At 45.8% G+C, this 19,442-nt stretch overlaps 1 protein-coding gene across 3 annotated transcripts in view; it reads left to right on the forward strand.

The window, feature by feature from the left end:
* The first annotated feature begins 2,464 nt into the window (after positions 1-2,464).
* The window catches only part of tmem200b (transmembrane protein 200B), a 31,631-nt gene continuing 14,653 nt past the window's right edge, over positions 2,465-19,442 (forward strand). The window contains exon 1 of one of the 3 annotated variants that reach the window (XM_033637526.2): positions 2,465-2,970. The gene's annotated coding sequence lies outside the window, so the exon portion shown is untranslated. Of the gene's footprint in view, positions 2,971-12,191; positions 12,380-19,442 lie in introns of those variants that run through there. The other 2 variants (XM_033637525.2, XM_033637528.2) reach the window with 2 other exon arrangements.

Genomic DNA, 19,442 nt, shown 5'->3' on the forward strand with positions numbered 1-19,442 from the left:
CCTCATTTAGACAATGCAAACATTTTGAACCCACCTCTTAAAAGAATCAGAACAGGAATCATTAAAATTCAAACGATGCCTGATCCTGGTGCTTTTTTTTTTTTTTAACTGATTCTTTGCATTAATGAATCGATTCGGAATCGTTGAAGAAAAGAATCGCAATTTTCATGTGAATCGATTTTTTTTTTTTTAAAAAAAAAGCACTAGGATCAGGCATTGTTTGAATTTTAACGATTCCTGTTCTGATTCTTTTAAGAGGTGGGTTCCAAAAAATTTGCATTGTCTAAATCAGGTGAGTTGTTTTTCGGTGGCTTTTTCGTTGTTTTTCGGTGGCTGCTTCTTCCTTGTTTTACTGGCGGTCGACGGACTGCTAACCAAAGACGAAGCGGTCCATAGCAGTCCAGTCTGGAGGGCCTCAATGCAAAGGGCAGCGATGAGGAAACTGTACCTCATTGGGAGGTTGACATAAAAAAGTTTAAATTAATATAGGAAAGGTTATTAGAACATAACATAGCAGCTCCTTCACTTGCCTTCATATGAACATTAAAGGTTCCTCATCACATTCTAATGTGCAATTGTAGCTAAGGTGTTTGTATTCATGTATTTATTAGTTTATTTGTGAGGGACATTGCAAGAAACACTAACAGGTTAAAATAATATGAATCAGATGTGTTGCATAGTTAGGGCTGCCACTAACTTATATATTTTTAAAAAATAATGGATTAATCATTGATTATTTTATTCGATTAATCAGATTTTGAAAGAAGGCACAGGATGTATTTTTGTATGACATTTCTATTGTTATAGTAGGTGATAAAACATTTTAAATACATGTAATTAAAATGCTGCCCATCTCTGACAACAATGCATAGGCCTATGTGATACAACAATATAAAAGAATTCAAGTAAATATATGCTGCATATAATTTGAATTGTCCGTATCAATAACTTGAAGAATTGCAGGTCTGTATAATCCAACAGAAACTAAGAAAACCAGGCTTTCATTGACAGCAAATAAAGCGATAGGCCTACTGCCATCTGCTGGTAAAAAGGACAAACATCAGTTTGACACTTCACTGACGCAACAATGCGTTATGGAGAAAACAACGCAACACACACAATAATTTATTATATCCTCCATTACTTTACTGCAAACAATTCGGCGAATGAATATTAAAACACAACCTTTGAGGGAATCCCTAAACATCCTTCATGGGAACAATATGCATGACGATTTCCCTTACTAGTCTCTGAACAGCAACGTTATGGTTGAACAACAAGTTTTACTGTAGCCATAAAATTTGCTATCATAACATTTTATTTCTATTTTTATGAATAAAAAGTTCCTCACAGCAATGGCAGTCAGCTTTTCAAAATGCGCAAAACATCAGGTGTAAGTGGAAATAAAAGATACATGGGAAAGTTTTATAGGATATTTTTAAGTTTTATAGGCAATCTTATTTTCCTGTCTTTTATTTTGAAGTTACTTCCGCCTCTGATGTCACCGCCGTTCTACTTTGTGTCCAAAACAATAGATGAAAAAATGAATGTGCAAAAATCCAAAATCGGGCTGTTATTTGAATTTGGTTTTGTCATTTTTCGTTTTTTGATTCTGATAACAAAAACAGAAAAAACGGCTCCATTTTCTCGTTTTTTCGTTTTAAACCAAAAAGGAAAAAATGGGAAAACCATGGTATTTCCTTTTTTTCGTTTTTGGTTTAAAACGAAAAAACGAACTGCCTGAAGGTACCCTGACCATACCCTGACCCTTTTGACACCCTCTATAGGGCACTCACACAGCGTCCCCACATCCTGCGAGTGAGTGAATGAGTGAGTGACCTTTATTTGTCAGCTCTATCTATGGCAAAAATGTGCTGGAGCGTGATACCCCCGGACTTGCCTCAGTTACAGAGGGACATGGTGTTAAATTTAATGTCCATGGAATAAATCCATAAATGTTGCGACAGCACTATCTGATAAACACCTAGTATAGTAGCTAACTGTTGCCGAGTGGCATGTAATCGAGTAGAAAGAAAGTGCAAAGTATAGTAGCTATCTTTAATTACACTGCAGTAGGCCTATGTAAAATCTGTCTTTTAAAAACTGTCTTTTTACTTTCTTTTAAAGGAGAATGAGTAATGTGGGGGCTTTGACACAAACCCTCTCTCTCTCTCTCTCTCTCTCTCTCTCTCTCTCCCTCTCTCTCTCCCTCCCTCTCTCTCTCTCTCTCTCTCTCTCTATATATATATATATATATTTAAACAACTTGAATAAATGTGCAGTTATTTTCCTCCACTGCGTTTGGATGATAACAGGACATTTTCTAACTGCTCCGGGAATGGATACACCATGGTGTGTTGTTAGGTTCGGGGCCCCAGTAATTCTTTTATTTTGAAAAACACAATGTCTCTCTCAGCGGAGGTATAAATTGCTGCTGGCTTGATAATATGCTGGTCCATTGGAAGCGGCTGCAGACAGACTACAGAGCGGACACAGCGGCGGGCTGGGCTCTGCTGGATTTCATTGTCCTCGTGAAAAAAACGAGCTTTCTGTGAGACAGTCTGGAGGAGTTGATGAAGACTGCGCATGAAAGGCTTTGTGTTGGAATAGAGTGAACAGCTGGGTCTGGCACAGCCTGGAGACTATTCATTTCAAATGATCAGGATGTTATGTGTCCTCAAACTATGAACAAGCTGCTAAAGGATCCGAGAAATACAGGCAAGTTTCCAAAAGTCACCGGCTGCTGGATTGTTAAATGTGCTGCAGTCAGAGCAGCTGAATGAAATGGACTCGGTTACACTGTGACTTTCAGTTTCATTGACGACAGTGTGTATGGTGAGCTGGTGTGTGTTGTAGAGGAATGCAGCAGCGCGGTCAGTCAGACGCATTCCTGTCTCTTTGTAGCCTCCAAACAGCAGACACAATTTTTCGGGGAGGTAGTTGAACAGTTCACGGCTGTCCATTGTTAAGGTAAAGATAAAACGCCTTATTCCTGTAAATTAAAGAAGCTACATGTTGATTTTACCATAACTGAAGCCTTGACTGAATATGATTACAGCGGGTAAAGCCTGCCTCTGTCGGGCTTCATAGGAAAAAAACAAAAACCGTGTTGCTTGTGTTGCATTCGTATCATTATAAAAAAAAAAATGCTTATTGGTATGGTTTCGCCCTTCCACACCCTGCTGTGAGGTCATCTTCATACATTTAAAACACGTCTATTCCCATCTTGAAGCTCAACTTGTGGCTTCCCAGGGGTGACTGGCTCCAGTTCAGCTTCCTCTGCTGGTTGGAAAACAGAAGATGAACGGTATGATAACGGTATGTCTATGCAGTGGCCTTTTTAGTCGGAAAAAATAGTGAGGCCATACCCACTTTGGACAGATGCAAAACCAACACCATATTGCAATTGACAAAATGGCTATTTCACATTTCCCACAGAGTTTGAGGTGATAATCCAACTGAGCACACACCTGTTCTCTTCTACTTGCTGTTGCCTAATTCTCTGCATGTATGTGCTGTCAGTTTATGTGGCCGGTACCCATTCTGCACAGTGACCTATGTTTACTCTTCAAGACAAGCCCGATTTTACTATGTTGTCCCATTGCTTTCATGTATGGTAACCTTCTCGGAAAGATGCTTGAGATCCTGAAAGCCTGTCCTGATCAGGTACCATCCCCTCCGAAAAACATACCAAGAAGAATCAAAGCATCTTCTCTGACAAGCTAACAGTTAGCCATGTTTTCCTGGAAAACCAATAAATGTAAAATCTGTGATAATTATAATGATAAATAATAATTATAAATGTATTTGTTATAGCACCTTTCACAAAAAAGAAATTCACATTTGCTTTACAAAATACAATCAAGTAATCAAAAACACATGTAAAACATGCAATCAATAAGAACAAAGACAATAAACCAATAAAACAAGGCAACAAAAAGTAAGTAAAACAGAGCAAATACAGGCTACTGAGGCCTCAGACAGAAACATACCAGGGAACAAGCAGTGGACAATTTAGGATGGGACAAAGGCCATTTTGAAAAGATTGGTCTTCAGTTCTTACTTTATAATGGCTGGTGGCCGTTGGGTTGTTTAATGCATAGAAGATAATCATCATTTCCCATGGAGTTTAAGGTGATTTAACTAAGCAAACACTTGTTCTCCTCAAGTTGCTGTTGTTCAATTCTTTGCTAGGGATGCACGATACTGGATATTTTTCTGCAGATATCCAATATGCCGATGTAGTTTACAACTTATTTGGTGAATAACTGGTACAGATATCAATATATCCACTTTTTTCCCCACCTAATTTTAGTGATCATCAAGTCTCTTCTGTAGTGGAATTAATATCATATTATGCATGCATACTCTTATTATGATGGTCCACCAGCTGATGAGACATGAAATAGAATGCTTTTCAATGTATGTAATATTCATTTATTGTGTAAATTAAGAAAAAGCATGTAGGACAATTCTGATAGTTCATTTTAAAGCCAATATTGGCTAATACCAATGACATGCTCATGCATGCATCACTATATTTTCATTTATTTAAAACTTGTACATGGGACATCTGCTCTATCCACTAAGCCACCAACGCCCCTATTTTTATTTCTTTATATTCTTTTTTGTATGGTTATGTTGAGTATGTGTCACTTAATTTTTGTAATTTATATTTAAAAAATAAATGATGTGCATGAAAGAAACAATGGTCTGGATTGATGAGCCTTTAATCACTGCAATAAATTCTGAAAAAAAAACAACAACAAAAAACACTATTCCTTACTTGTATGTGCCATCAATTTATGTGGGCAGTACCCATGCTGTACAGTAGCCTATGTTTACTTTGCCAATCCTCTCTGAAGGATACTTTAGATTCTGAAAACCTGTTCCTGATCAGAAACCAAAAAAAGCATCTTCTATGACAAGCCAGCAGTTGTTAGCAGATGGCACAAATGTGATGCCAAATCGGAACTGCCTGTTGCCCCACTCTAAATTCAACTGGCTATTTGCCAAGTCCTGTTGTCATCACTCACTGTTGACAGAAAATAATATTACTTTTGAAGAGGATGGTAACTGTGGTCACCCTGAACAATGTGGATTATCTTCGACACATTAAACACGCCAGCGGCCACCAGCCATTATAAACCGAACCACTGGTGAGAATTTTCGCAGATTTTACGTGGAGTGGTTCACCAGGAAACCATGGCTAACTGTTAGCTTGTCAGAAGAAGATGGTTCGTTTCTTCCTGTGAATGTTTTTGGTCAAGAGTAGGCTTTCAGGACCTCAAGCATCTTTCTGAGTCGATTACCAAACATGACAGCAGTGGGACAACATGGTAAAATGAGCTCGGCAGAGCAACAAGCTGTACTACCCAAAGTGACAATACATACAAATGGGGGATTGAGCAGTATAACAGCCAATTGAAGAGAACAGTTGGATTATCACCTGTGGACCTTTAAATGAGGCTATACAGTAATTTGGAATTCTGAGCATCCTCTTGATCATATTTGTATTTACAATTAGGCACAACCTTCCTGCTCTAATAATGGAATCTGGTGTCAGAGCTGGTGAATGCACTGTGAATGTCCACTGTTAATTAGGATTTCTCCTCCAGTGGACATGTTTGTGTTACTGCAGTCATGATCCAAAAGGAAAGGGGAGTACAAGAACAAACTGTTGTATGAATAAGGCAGTTATTTCATTAACCTTTGCACAACTGATATCAGTGACATTAAAATACGTGTACATTATACAAACATCTATGAGTTTAAGATCTGATTTGACATTAAAAAAAAGGAAAAAAACAGCATGAGCCAAACATCTCAATTGAATATTGTTTCACTAGCAAGGACCACACCACAACGAAATGCAGTTTAAAGATTTAATGAAGATGTAATTGTCAGAGAAATGGTTATGAATGAGGTGGTAATGAATGAATGAGTGCAGATTTGCAGATGAATGAACGGGATGGAGATGACGTCATTGGTGGGTCGGACTGGGTGAGGTGTAGATGTGGGCGGAGAGACTCAGTGTGGGGGTTCCGTCTTGTGTCCTGGTGAGCCCGTGCTGTTAGGAAGCCCCCCCAGTCGATGCCTAGAATGAGATGAGGAGAGGTACACAGCAGATTGACAAGAGGGGGGGGTGGGTTCGAGAGATCTGACAGGCCTGTGGTAGTGCTGTGCTGGTATATACGTTAGTCAGGTGATTAGAGGAGTGGTTGAGGCGTGGTCCTGCTCCTGAACCTAAGTTAAACAATTAACTCCATTTCACCAGCAAGGACCACACCACAACGAAATGCAGTTTAAAGATTTAATGAAGATGTAATTGTCAGAGAAATGGTTATGAATGGGGTGGTGATGAATGGGGGAGTGCAGATGATGTCATCGGAGGGTCGGACTGGGTGAGGTGTAGAGGTGGGCGGAGAGACCCAGTGTGGGGGTTCCGTCTCGTGTCCTGGTGAGCCCGTGCTGTTAGGAAGCCCCCAAAAGAGTCTGGTTAAGTGAGACTTAGTCTGTCGTGTGCTAGACGGAGATCATTGAGGTTATTGTGGATGTAGGTTTGATATGCTTGTGAAGACCAGCGGCCGAGGACCTGGATGACTTGGTCTGAAATTCTCGATCTGGCGGCTGAGGAGGCAGCGCCGATACGGAACAAATGGCAAGAGTAATGATCTGATAAAATTCCGGAGAAACGGAGGATATTATGGAAGTGTTTCTGGAACCAGAAACGGGTGGCCATCCTCCCTGTTTCGGTGAGGAAGAGGGGATTTTGTGGTGAAGCACGGGCAGAATACCGGGTGTGGATGTATCTGGTCAGTGGCTCGTGCGGGCTGAGAAAGGAGTTGAGGCGAAAGATGTTGATGGGAAAGGATACTCCAAACTGATCGGTTTTACTCCTACGGAGTGTGAATATGAGCGAGTCGGAAGTGTGAGTGGTGATGTCGGATAGAATGGGATGACGGGAAGGAAGGATGAGGTTGGAGCAAATTCAGAGCACCTCAGAAATCCAAAGAAAGCGAGTAGAAACATTGATTCCAGTGTTAAGTCGACTGTGGGAGAAATGTAACCAGAGCGCAGAGTGCGTATGCAGCGGCAGAGCAGATCGGAGGTGAGAGGAAGGCGTCTGGCTGTCGGTGCTGGTTCGTGCTTTCATAAGCCTTTGATTAGCATGGTGACATGAGAGTGCGAGATTGACTGACAAGGGAGGCCGGTGGATAATTTATGGAATAAACTGATACCAGACAGATATGTTTGTATGCTGGAGGCCCGGATGTTTGTTACAGTATGACAATGTGTGATGAAGTTGCACATGGACATGGCGTCCAGAGAAGGAAATGGTAGATGATAAGTGGCGTGGTAATTCTTGAAAGAATTCCAGCCGGTGAGGTAAGCAGATAGCGTGCTTGGTGCTAAACTGTTAATGATGGCTTCTTGGGAGGTGCGAGTGAGATTTGCCAGATGAGGATTTAATTGAATATGGTCGCTGAAAACGGTGGGATTGGTGTGGGATGGACATCCGAGTCTGGAGCCAAGCACCTGAATTTCTGGAAAGAGAAGCGGGAAAGTGAGTCAGCGATGGTGTTGTGGTGACCGGGAATGTGAGACGCATGGAGGATGAATTGATGCTGAGCGGAGATGAGAGTGAATCTGCAGGTGAATGGCATGATGGCTGGGGAACAGGAACGGCCTTTATTGATGATATCTACTACTGCTATGTTGTCAGAGTGAATAGTGATGCATTTTTTTTAGACCATTCGTGTCCCCAGATTAGAGTGGTGATGATCACAGGATACAGCTCGTACAGAGCAGACAAGGTAGAGCGTGACTCTGCGTCGAGGGACTCGAACTCGGAGGGCCAAGCAGCAGCAAACCACCTCCCCCTGTAATACCCGCCGAAACCTGCAGAGGTGGAGGAGCGCCACATAAGTTGCAGGAGAGGGAGGAATGAGCTGTGAAAATGCGGCAGTATATTTCTGAATCGAAGACCCCCCAGTACATCCCCTGATTTAGCTGCTGCAACCAGCCGGCTGCTTGTGCAGCAAAGTGGACATGGTAGTTATAAAATCCCGCCCCCCCGAAACGCAAAGCCATGTCCAACACGATGGACAGATAGTCGTCCAGCTCTGATCGACGGTAAGGATAAGCAGAGCAGATGACGTCACGAAAGAGGGAGAAAGCTACAGTAGAGCAAACTCAACAGGAGTTAAGTCTTTAGACCTGGCTGGCAATGAGCACGTTTACATGCGCACAATAATCAGATAACTGGGAATAATCAGGTAATGGTAATAATCCGATTTGACGCATTTACATGCACTTCAATAATGTGATAATCGGAAAAACCTGGTTTACATGATTAAGTCCTTCAGTTGGATTTCTCCCCAAGTACATGACATAAAACTCAAACTTCCTGTTACAGTAGGTACTCATATCCTTGAAAAACCTTGAAAAGTATGCAAGTCATATATTTGCAAAATAAAGCACTCATCATGCTGACAGCTTATAATCTTACAGTACTGTTTGTTTTTATCATTAACAAATACACGTGAGAGCATTCTAATGTGTAGTTTATCAATGTGGAGCAAATTTTATATACTTTGGGTAGATTCGTAGTAAAAGTACTGCAAAGTGCAATATACAAGTGTATTGTATATAAACTTGTCACACAAAGTGCATAACATATAAGTAAGATAAAATAAAAGTGACAATTTAAACACTGAGAATATAAAAATATATTATTTTATGTAAAATCTTTATCTGAAAGGAAACAAAAGCTGTCAGGTTAATGTAGTGGAGTAGAGAGTACAATATTTCCCTCTAAAATGTTTTTACATGACCACTTGAATAATCAGGTAACTCCAGAATTCAGATAATGATCGGTTTATTAGTGTGCATGTAAACCAGCTCAGTGACTGCTTTAGTAGAGCTGGACCAAGGACAATCTGCAGTTCCCTGGGTTGACGACCGTCGAAAAAGGATGGCTGAATGAGCTGGGCTAGGTCTGCATAATTACTGGACAATATTTGCTGGCGCAGTGAGCCCCTTTTGCTGCAGGATGGGGCTCCTGGGCTGTGATGCCAGCCGGAACAGGATAGTTGGAAGGAAGGGTAGAGGAAAGGGATGTGGGGATGGAGAATGTGTGCGCACGGGGTGAGAGTGGAGGCCTGCGAGACAGGGAGGAGAAGAAGGCAGATATTGCGCGTGACATATCTGCATCAGAGGGAGCAGGCACAGGGGGTGATACGACCTGACCCCTGGCTGGGGGAATGAATGAGAGAGGCTGCTCCGGCTGGAGTGGTGGAGGCGCCGTGACGTCACCGACGGTGACGCTGGCGGGAGAAGGCCCCGGAAGGGAACCTGGAAGGGAACCCGGAAGTGTGGCCGGCTTGGGAGAAGGAGCTGTGGTCTCGTGGGCCCGGACAGCGGCTGAATAGAGCTGGAACAGCCTGGACTTATTGTCACTGCGGTGGAAAGGGATGTTTTTTGCCCTCAGGAACTGCTGGAGCCGGGCGATGGTCCAATCCCTGATGTTGGGCTCTTGTTGTGGACGTGGAGATGGCTGAGTGGAGCGCAACGGAGTGCCGCGGGAGCGGCGAGGTTGATTAGTCGCTGCACCGCTGCGGGAAGGGGGAGGAGGAGACCGCCGCTGGCTCCCACAGTTGTGGATGCGGCATCGATTTCCCACCCGCGAGGACGGAGGAGAGGAGGCCTGGGACCCGCTAGGAGTCGGGGCGATCTCGTTGATGGAGCCCAACGGAAAACCACGGCGAGACTGAGGGATGTGGACCACGGAGCGCGGCCGGCTCCCCTGGGAGTGTCGGCTACCGGCAGACTGCTGAGACAGAGTCAGAGGATCACCTGGCTCAAACAGGGAGTCGTACAAGTCATCGGAGTCGGACCCGGACGGGTTGACTTGCAGCACATGATCCATCTTGGTGAGTTCATGAAAAACACACTTGCTGAGATACGTAGGGTCGCCAATGTTCGAGAGATCTGACAGGCCTGTGGTAGCGCTGTGCTGGTATATATACGTTAGTCAGGTGATTAGAGGAGTGGTTGAGGCGTGGTCCTGCTCCTGAACCTAAGTTAAACAATTAATTCCATTTAATGTCTAGAGACAAACAGCTGTACAACGCCTTTGCAATGTTGAAAATTAGGGCTGCAACTTTTGATTATTTGCATTTGTTTTAGTAATGTGCCAGTTTGGATACATTGATTGTTTGGTCTGTAAATTATCAGAATGTTCTGAAAAATGCCAGACATGGTTTTGCCATATTTGCCATATTTTGGACTGTCAGACCCACAGTCCAAAACCCCAAAATATTGAACTGACTTTCATAGATAACAACTCTTTACATTCGAGAAGTTGTAACCACTGGATTTTTGGGTTAATTTTAAAGCTGATATTGACTGATACTAACGATGTACCAATATTGGCCGCGTTTCCCAGATCCAGTTAAGAAGATCTTAGCGCTAAGAGCTTCTTAAGAACGCTCTTCAGCCTCCCGTGAAAGAAAAACGCGTTTCCCAGATCGCTCTTAGCTTAAGATCTTTCACTAAGAAGGAGTTGTAAGATTGAGCTGACCCACTCTTAACAGTCTTCTTAGCGACCAAACGCTCACAGATCCTGCCGCGTCAGGCAAATTAATATTACCCTAAGCAAGGAGATATTAAAACAATGTGCACCATATATATTTTGATCTGTTTTATACTTCAGATTTATAATGTTTAGCATTAATTGGTGACAGAAAAAAAATGTAGTTAACCTGTTAACTTAGGTTCGGGAGCAGAACCACGCCTCAACCACACCTCTAATCAACGTTTCCTGCGAAGTGAGGGCATCCCATTTCACCGCAACGCCAACAAAGCCACACTTTTTCGACTGTATTCAGCCTCTATCAACACAGCAACAGACTCCATACCTCCCGCTCTTCCGGCTTCCTCACCCGTGCCACCAACTGCCGGTGTCGTCAGGCGTGATGTCACAGGGCCGTCGCTGCCTCAGCCACAGCCTGCATCATCAGCCCCCTCAGGTGTGGGCCAGTTTGTATGTCCCCCTGTGCCTGCTCCCTCTGCTCCTGAGTTCTCTCAGATGATTTCAGCTTTCTTTTCATCCCTGTCTTCGCAGGCTTCACAAAATCCCTGTGCACATACATCCTTTCATCCCATCATCCCTTCCTCTATGCTTCCTTCAGCCGTTCCCAGCAACACGGCTTCTGCTCCTCTTTTTTCTGCAATAGCCAATGCAGCAGCAGGAGAGCCTTAGTCAGCAACTTAAGGGGTCCCACCACAGGCTAACCAACTTGGTGATCTCCAGCCTCCTCCTTTACTTCCAACTGGTCTATCCTTTCCCCCTCCCCTCCCCATCCCCATCCCATCCCTTCCCCAACACCCAAATGTATTTTCTCATTGTACTGGCAATTTCACCCTCGCCACAGCAGCACCACCTGTCTAGCCAGCTTCATCTGTTTATCGCCTTTCTCCCGTCTCTCCTGCACTACGCCAACAGATTCTCACTGGTCATTACGTAGATTTAGCCCAGCTTCTTAAGCCATCAGTGATTGACACTAATTAGCTCAGGGAAGTGCAGACAAACTTCGGCTCCGTGCAACTCCGCCACTCACTACCCTCACAGTCTAAAGACCTAACCTCCACAGAATTTGCCTTCGCTTTTTCTCTCTACCGCGACGTCATCTGTTCTGCATTTCCCACACGGAGAGCAGATGGATGATTATCTATCTATCGTGCTTGACATGGCCCTAGGTTTTGGAGGGACAGGGTTTTACAGTTACCATGTGCACTTTGCTAACCAAGCAGCTGGCCGGATATAGTAATTTAACCAGGGAATGTACTGGGGCACCCTTGACTCTGAACTCTACTGCTGCATATTTGCAGCCCGCACGTCCCTCTCCTGCGAGCTATTCTCACCCTGCCACAGCATGCACTGTCACTGCTCCACTGCCTCGCTCACGTCCATCTTCCTCACGCAACACCTGCGAGCTATTCTCACCCTGCCACAGCATGCACTGTCACTGCTCCACTGCCTCGCTCACGTCCATCTTCCTCACGCAACACCACAGTCTTTAACCGCCTGTCACCTGCCGCACCCCCACCTCCCACCATTCCTAGGCCTGCTAACATATGTCCTTCGGTCAATGTCCCTATGCCAAAGGGGGTCGACACACGGGGAAGGCCGATCCTCTACCAGGATGGCAGGATGGTGTGCAACAATTTCAACCACTTGGGCAGTGCTCTTTCCAACTGCTGTCTCCTGCATGTCTGCTCCTTCTGCGGCGGTGTGCATGCCAGGAGCACCTGCCCCCACAATCCAACCACAGCTGCAGACCAACTTGTACAGCACCTCAGCGCCCCCGTTCAGGTGAATGTCCTTGCCACTGCTCTACAAAACCATCCTGATAGACAGCTTGTTCATTTTGTTATAGATGGCTTCACACATGGTTTTCATCCCTGTATGGCAGTTCTCCCTGACATTTCCCATGTCTGTCACAACCTCCAGTCTGCTCTCGCAGAACCTCACACTGTCAACACCTGTTGGCTAAAGAGGTCAAAGAAGGATTCATGATAGGCCCGTTCGATATTCCTCCTTTTCCTCTGTTCCACATCAGCCCAATAGGTGGTGCCACTCGCAAATACTCTGGAAAAAAGAGGCTAATTATGGACCTGTCTTCCCCACACGGCTCACACATTCCAAGCATCAACAGTGTCATTCCCAGTCCGGATTTCTCCATGCAATACGCAACCATTGACCATGCCATCACCCTCATTCAGCTAGCAGGACATGGAGCTTGGCTTTCTAAAGCAGACATCACAGCGCATTCAAAGTTTTGTCCATTCATCCTGACTTCTGGCATTTTTTTCGGCGTTTGCTGGAAGGGGGCATATTATTTTTCTGTGCCCCTTACCTTTGGCTGCAAAAGCAGTCCTAAGATCTTGAATTCTCTTTCAGAAGCCCTATGCTGGATCCTTACAACCACGGGCTCCCTTACATTCTCCATCTTCTCGACGATTTTCTCGTCATCACTCCACCATCCTCACCTCCTCGCCACGGGCTCAATACGCTCACTAACGCTTTCTCTGAACTTGGCGTCCCTCTTTCCGAGGAGAAAACATCAGGACCTGGCACTTCCATTGAGTTCCTAGGCATCACCCAGGACTTCCAAGCATCTCTGCCCTTGGAGGGAGATGGTTTGCCTCCGCTTGGCCCCCAGAGTTCGAATCCCTCGATTCAGAGTCCCGCTCTCCTTCCTCTGCGCTTCACGAGCTGTATCCCATCATAATAGCTGCCATTCTTTGGGGGCACGAATGGTCTAGGAAGTCCATACTTATCCACTCCAATAACACCGCAGTCGTAGAGATCCTGAACAAAGGTCGATCTCGTTCTTTAGCCATCATGCAGTTCCTGCGCAGACTCACCTTATTCTCAGCTCAACACCAGTTCATCCTCCGGGCAGCCCACGTTCCTGGTCATCACAATAGCATTGCTGACTCATTGTCTTGCTTCTCATTCCAGAAATTCAGACACTTGGCCCCAGAATCGGATCTTCACCCAACACCTATCCCACCGTTTTCAGCCACACTATTCAACTAGCTCCACAGCTGTCAAACCTCTCTCACGCTTCACAAGAAGCCATTCTTGACAGTCTCAACTGAACTCAACTCAAACTTTATTTATAAAGCACATTTAAAACAACCAAGGTTGACCAAAGTGCTGAACAGGTCGATAGAAATAAACAAGCAAATACAATGAGGTACCTAATAGTACACCACAATAATAACCATAAGATACATAAAATACAATAAAATAAAATAAAATAAAATAAAATACAAGAGTTATAAAATAAGATAAAAATGAGATAAAATGTTTGGGTGTCCAGCTCAACCTGAGTTAAAAGCCTGAGAGAAGAAGTGGGTTTTCAGAAAAGACTTAAAAACCTCTAGGGTCTGGGCAGACCTAATGTGCAGGGGCAGGCTATTCCAGAGCCTAGGGGCAGCTGCCCCAAAGGCTCTGTCACCTCTGGTCTTCAGCCTAGTCCTAGGAGTAGCCAGTAATAGCTGACTGGCCGATCTCAAGGCTCTGGAGGGAGCATGAAAGTGCAGGAGTTCGATTAAATAAGGGGGTGCCAGCCCATTTAGAGCTTTAAAGCCCCAAGCACACTCTCAGCCTACCTAACTGACTGGAATTGCTTCAAGGCATATCACTCCACCTACCAGCTGCCTTTTCCCTCTCTGGACGTCATGTCCATCTGCAATTTCATCACCCATGCTAATTCCATCCAAAAAATACGGTCCTCCACCATCCAGACCTACTTAGCAGGAATCAACTTCTTCATCAAACTAGTCACTGGCTTCCATTGTCCTTCAACCTCCCATTCTCACGTTACTATGTTAATAAAAGGCCTGTGCAAACAGGAACCGGCTCTCCCAGCTAGGCAGTTGCCACTCACTTCAGGCCTCTGCATTCACTCCCTTCGTTCAAGCTACATATCTCCTATGGTTGACCTAACCCTAGAATCCATGTTTCTTCTGGCCTTTTTCGGATTCTTGAGGTGCTCTAAATTCGCCCCGACTTCATCCGTCTATAATCCTTCTCATCACCCCAGTCTATCTGACATAACCATCCACACTGCTGACTCACTCATAGTCACACTTCGAAGGAGCAAAACAGATCAGTTGGGAGTTTCTTTCCCTATCTACTTATTCCGCCTCGAATCCTACCTCAGCCCATACGAGCCACTGACCAAATACATCAGCTCCAGGTATGCTGCCAAGGCATCACCTCAACATCCACTCTTTTTCACTGAAACAGGAAAAATGGCCAATCGATTCTGGTTCCAGAAACACTTACACCAAGTCCTACGCATTTCAGGCGTATCTCCAGAACTCTATTCTAGCCACTCCTTCCGCATTGGTGCAGCATCCACAGCAGCCAGACTAGGCATCTCAGACCAAACCATTCATGTCCTAGGCCGCTGGTCATCCAAAGCATATCGCTCCTACATCCCCAACAATCTTAACGATCTCCGTCAACCTCATGTTCAAATCAGTTCCATTTAAATCTGACTCTTTTGGGGGCCAGTGATCAGCTCGGGTGGATTATGTCTGAGACGGAACCCCCACACTGAGTCTCCCTCTGCCCGGTCTCCAATACATCCTCCCAGACCAGCCTAACAGATGACATCTTCCCTCTACCTCACCCACATCCATTCATTTATTCTCAACATTCAATAACTCCTGCATTCCATTAAACCTTTAAACGACATATTGTTGTGGCGTGGTTCTTGCTAGTGAAATGTAGTTAACCTGTTAACTTAGGTTTGGGAGCAGAACCACACCTCAACCACACCTCTAATCACCTGCCAAGCCTACTTATACTGGGTCCGTCTGTCAACACCCACCGGCTGCGTTTGTTGTGTGGAGCGGTGCAGCTCTGCCGGACAGCGGGAGTCACGAGGACCCACGAGATCTCGCGAATCCATGCATAATCGTGCGATATAACAAGATGTCGTTTCTATAAACAGAACCACAGAACCAGAGGAGTAACGTTAGTAGGAAGAAATCTCAGTGCATATTCATGATTAACATCTCCTCGTCCATGGTGTCAACGGGGTGAAATGATGTCTGAAAACCTCTGACCTGTTGACTTCAGGCCTGCCTCAACACATTATGACGTTTACAAGGTGTAGTGCAGGGAATATGATCCGCTGTGAACATTGTGTATTTTATTTTAAAAAATAACCAGATGTTTTATTTTGTTTCTGTGCAAGACTTCCTGCCCCGCACAGTCTGCTCCGCGCTGAATTGCTGCGTTGTGCTCTGGCGTCCGGCAAAAATAGAAGTCCTGCCTATCTGTTGCGGAGGGCTCCAGAGCGCCGCAGCTGTGACGGAGCCTGAACGCAGCACAGCCGCAGACGGTGGAAGCACACACATTGACTAGTACTGAAACGTATCGGCTTCGCTGCCATTCCAGAGCGCAGACGCAACCCACATGCATCTGGTGGAATAGGGGGGTTAGTGTCTCCACACATCTGGAGGGCAACCCGGTGCAATTTTGCCCTCAGCCCGGAGGTGCATTGCCTGGCTGTGCTGCGTTTTTACACAGTGGGGAGCTTCCTGGAGGTGGTGGGAGACAGCACCGGCCTCAGCAAGGCGTCGGTGTCACAGAGTGTGGCAGCTGTGACACTGATCCTCCTGCGCCATGCCCCGGCACACATCAGGATGCCCACCCTAAGGGAGGAGGTCCGCCAGGTCCACCACAGATTCCACACCATGGGGATCGATTTGGGATTCCCCCGGTAATTGGTGTGGTGGATGGCACACTGATTCCGATCCTCAACCCCTCCCTGGTGGACCCATGCTGGATCGGAAGGAAGCACTTTACTGCCATCAACACCCAGGTGATGGTGGACCATGAGGGCCTGATCACTGACATCGTCGCCAGGTGGCCAGGAGGCACACATGACAGCCGTGTGGGCCAACTCGGCTGTGGGGCAGAAGGCTGGCAGGGGAGAGTTTGGCAGGAGCTTCTTCCTTGGGGACAGTGGCTACCCCCTCCGTAGCTACCTCGTGACCCCCGTGACCAATCCGGCAACACCAGCAGAGGAGAGGATCAATTAGACCCACATGGACACCAGGACCCACATTGAATGGCTGTTTGGAAAATGGAAATCCCACTTTCGCTGCATTCATTGCTTGTTGGGGGGGGCTGCGCTTGTCACCCATGGATGAGGACGAGGAATTAGAGGACGATGCCCCACTAAGCTGGTGTCCAGGCCAGACAGGAGCTCATCAATCTATTTTGATTCCGGACATTCCCACCCTGTCACCACCAGTCACCAAGTCATCTAAACATCTGAACACTAACCAACTCCCCTGATCACCACCACAAAATAAAAAACCCAACAATAAGCCCACTACCACCACACCACCCATACCACCACACCACCCAACTATCATGCCTAGGGTTGAAAGAGGCTGCACAGAAGAGCAGCAGATACAAAACTAGATGTAAACTCCCGCACACTGTTACCTTGCAAGAATACTTTATTGCTGCAATATTTCAGTGCTTTGCCTAATGAAGGTCCAGCACTGAAACGTTAACAATAAGTATTCTTGAAAGTCAGTGCGGTGTGCGGAAGTTTTCATGTGGTTTTGGCTGGAAGAGGCATGTGCGTCATGCTTGAAGTACACACTACGCACACTTTACAATGTTACAATTTCATTTAGCAGATGTTATATCATAATAATATCATGATTAAGTGCCCAAAAGCAAAGTTTTAGTCCGATAGGACGTAGGTGCCAACAGGCAGTGCACAGAGGCAATGAAGTTTATTTTTTATAATGTAAAACACATGTATCTGTAATCTGTTAAGTCAAGTGCAAAAGTGCTCGCTTTACACAGTAACATATGTCATGAGTAGTCTTTAGGAATAAATCATAAAATTATATCAATTCCCTGAGACCCTCTGTGTGTAGATTTGACACCCTTACTTTATAATGTGCAATGATTCACACAACACACGGCTGAAAAGGAAACCATGTTTATTCAAACATAAAATAGCCTAAAGTGGTGGGACCCCTCCCATCACATGGGTTCTGCATCACCTGCAATGAAGGGAGGTTGATTAGTAAATTGAACGAGATAGATTGTGCATTGTGGGGAAAAAAACCAGTGCAAAATCACCATGGCATATGGTCTCAATACACTTTACAGTTAATAAAACCAAGTACAAGAAACAGATTAAACAAAATAATAAACGCACAAAGGGACAAGGGAAAAAATAACAAAGATAAAGCAGTTACAAACTAGCAAACCGAAATATTGAGTAAATGAAACGGGAGTGTTTGTGGACCCAAATGTAGTACCAGGCTCGCAGGAACAGTTGGTAATGACTTTTATTAGCACCACAGCAAACAGGGAATGCAGCAGGCAGAATAAACACAGAATAAAGTTCGTTCTTCGGGCAAGTTGCCCTCACACAGTCTCTGAGGCTCAGATGAGGGAAAGAGATCAAGCTTACGGCAGCCAAAGGTGGCAAGGCAGACGCACCGTAGGCTGAAGCGCCGGCTGATCGTGCTGAGAAGCCGACGAGGAGTGAGCTGAGGCGAGGTCGGGAGCCGGTGGGGGGGTCGTAGCTAGAAGAGCCGTCAGCGAAGGCAGAAGCACCGTTGAGGAGCAGGCAGGAGGGTAGACGAGGCCGGGCGGAGGAGTCGAGACCAGACGAGCAGGCAGAAACCAGAGACGCTGAAGCAAAGCACGAGGTCGGGGACAGAAGGCAGGTGAGTTTACCGGGAGGCAGACGAGGAGAGCAGGTCGGGGACAGGCAGAGTTGGCACCGGGAGATCAGGCAGGAGAAGAACGCTGGAGAGTCTCGCATAATGCTAAAGAACAATCTGGCAGTGAGTGAAGGTGCTGGAGAGGCTTATATGCAGGGCTGGTTGATGAGCTGCAGCTGTGTAGGCAGGTGAGCAGAGTTGGGCTGATGAGGTGGGCGCGGCTGGCAGGTAGAGTGAAGCAGAGGGAGGGGGAGTGGAAAAACACTGCAGCAGAGTGGCAGGAGAGGACTGAGAGACAGGGATTGTGACAGTAAAAAGAACTGCGCCTCGGCAAGTGCCAGCTGTCTCCGCTGCAGCTCCAACTTCTTGTGCTTTAACTCTACCATCTCCTGCTGGAGGGCAGCTGGCCCTCGATCCGACACAGGACGCCTAGCTTCTCCCTCTAGAGGCCCACGAGTGTCTCGCTGTAGGTGCAGATGGACAGCGGACCTTGCTGGTGCGGGTTGGAGCACGGGGACAGGCCTTGAGCTTGGGAGTGTGCAGGGGATGTCTTTGTCGGGCAGTCTGATGCTGAGGGGCAGGGAGGTTGGTTGTTGAGCTCCTCTGGCCCCGCTCCCAGATGGCTCATCCTCACCCGAGTCACTGCGGGACGAGAGGCCCTTTCTCACTGCCACCCAGTCTCGCAGGTTGCAGGGGCTGGAGGGAGCCATTTTTCAGCGATTGCGTGTCAAATGCGGTTCTTGGCCACTAAATTTCTTTTGCCTTTTGCTCCGCCAAAGAGTATGTTTCTCTGCTGCCATACGTACTTCATCCACCAGGATGGCCATTTTCTCTGGGGTGAATGCAGGTGACCTCTTGGCCCACTTGCGCCCTGCTTCTGCCATTCTGTCTTAATGTGTGCACCTAGCTACCCACAGGTAATTTTATATTTGCATTAACCAATTGCTGTGAATAAATGGATGTGATTGCTACTTGGATACACCTGTTGGATACACCTGTTACCTGTAATTACACATACACATGCGCAGCAGGGAATTAGTGTGTTGGGTAGCAGCTGTATGTCTCCACTCACATACATGTTACATTAACTCTTTTACAACTGTCAGCGTGCTGCCTGTGTGTTTTCATAGTTCATACCTGCCATTTTG

The sequence above is a fragment of the Epinephelus lanceolatus genome, chromosome 16 (assembly GCF_041903045.1).
Source record: "Epinephelus lanceolatus isolate andai-2023 chromosome 16, ASM4190304v1, whole genome shotgun sequence".
Classification (NCBI taxonomy): Eukaryota; Metazoa; Chordata; class Actinopteri; order Perciformes; family Serranidae; genus Epinephelus; species Epinephelus lanceolatus.